Below are 1824 nucleotides of genomic sequence, written 5' to 3'. Positions count from 1 at the left end.
GTGTATAACTAGTTTGCAGTCGGCGGGCGGGGGTCTCCAGAACTATTTGACCCTGATTGCGATCGTTAACTTTGCTAGGAGTGCGGTGCTGAAAATAGAGCCTCCTCTGCTGCAGCTACTCCTGAAAGCAGCGTCGCAAAGGTTGCAGCTCTAGTGCTCAGTTTAATTTATGCGCTTATCCCATAACATGCAGAGAACTTACTCGTTTTCCCTACTATCATGTGACAGGGAATTGCTCGGCTGAAAAATCTCACTGTCAGAAGTGGGATTCGAAACCACGCCTCCAGACGAGACTGCGACCTTAACGCAGCGCCTTAGACCGCTCGGCCATCCTGACTGCAATGGGAACCTAATAAAATTGGTGGCAATGTTATATATACTGTATATATATTATGTAACTCCTGGGTTTGAGTTAAAAGGTTCTTAGCAGCACATATGTGTTGTCATATCAGGCTCTGTCACTTCAAGAGGGTAACCTCTGACCCTGAGCTGTGACGGACTGGGATGTTTATAGAGTTGAGAAGAGAAGGGGCCCAAGCACTGAGCCTTGGGGCACCCCTGTGACCTATGACCTTATGACCTGAGGTAGGTGTATTGGTATACAGTATATACAATATGACATAGCATAAACAGCACTGAAATAGAGAATGGTGAATAAATAAATGATAAGTGGTAACCAGTAAACAGGTGGCTGATTAGAGACAGAGTTACTGGGTTAAAAAGACGTGACCCCAACGTGATCTGAACACGTAACCTTCTGATCTGGAGTCAGACGCGCTACCGTTGCGCCATGAGGTCATACAGAGAAGGGCAGGGACTCAGTCGTACGGATGCATAGAGGGAGGGAGTTTCAAAGGTGAGGCGCACAATAGCTGAAGGCTCTGAACCCCATAGTGGACATGGAATGGAAAGTAGTGATGGGGCGTAGGGCTGAAGGAGTTCAGAGAGATAAGGAGGAGCAAAATTATGGAGAGCTTTGAAGGTGAGGAGTAGAATTTTACAATCAATACAGTATTTGACAGGGAGCCACAACAGTTGTGTTAGAAATGGAGTAATGTGTTCAGAGACTGGGGTTCTGGTGAGAATACGGGCAGCAAAGTTTGGACATTTTGCTAGGGTGGATTTGGAGCCAACAAGGAGAATTTCAGTTTTATCACTGTTTAGTTGGAGGAAGTTTTGAGTGAACCAGGTTTTAACTTCATCTAAGCAGTCAGTTAGAGAAGACGGAGGGAGCAGAGACGTAGGTTTGGTGGACAAGTAGAGCTGGGTGTCATCGGCATAGCAGTGAAATTGGATATTATATTTCCTGAGAATAGAACCAAGGGGAAGTAGATAAATTATGAAAAGGAGGGGACCCAGGAATGATCCCTGGGGAACACCACTGGTGACAGGTGAGAGTTGTGATCGAACATTTTTAAGTTGTACAAACTGAGTGCGGCCAGACAGGTATGATGTGAACCAGTTCAGTGATGTGTTGATGATACCAATGGAAGCTAGACGGTCCAGGAGGATATTGTGAGAGATTGTATCAAAGGCAGCAGTTAAATCGAGAAGGATCAGTATGGTAAGAAGACCTGAGTCAGCAGCCATTAGTAGGTCATTGGTGACCTTGACTAGGGCTGTTTCTGTGCTGCGGAGAGGCCGAAAACCAGATTGAAACTGTTCATGGAGGTTATTGTTGATGAGATGATTATGGACCTGCGCAGCAACCGTTTTTTCTAAGAATTTTGAGATAAATGGCAGGTTGGAGATTGGTGGAGAGGTAGGTGGATAAAGTGCACTGTTATGTGAGGTGGGTAGCTGTTGATGGATATTGACCATTTT

The 1824-nt window shown here is 45.5% G+C and overlaps 2 non-coding genes across 2 annotated transcripts; both read right to left on the bottom strand.

Moving 5' to 3' along the window:
- Nucleotides 1-254: 254 nt before the first annotated feature.
- trnal-aag lies at nt 255-337 on the bottom strand. Its single transcript has one exon. It is a non-coding gene; the product is annotated as a tRNA-Leu (tRNA).
- Nucleotides 338-726: 389 nt separating this feature from the next.
- trnaw-cca lies at nt 727-798 on the bottom strand. The gene has a single exon. It is a non-coding gene; the product is annotated as a tRNA-Trp (tRNA).
- Between the last annotated feature and the right edge of the window lie 1026 nt (nt 799-1824).

The sequence above is a fragment of the Micropterus dolomieu genome, unplaced genomic scaffold, assembly GCF_021292245.1.
Source record: "Micropterus dolomieu isolate WLL.071019.BEF.003 ecotype Adirondacks unplaced genomic scaffold, ASM2129224v1 contig_7440, whole genome shotgun sequence".
Lineage (NCBI taxonomy): Eukaryota > Metazoa > Chordata > Actinopteri > Centrarchiformes > Centrarchidae > Micropterus > Micropterus dolomieu.
Note: the sequence above shows the minus strand (reverse complement) of the source record. Positions and strands in the feature narration are given on the sequence as shown.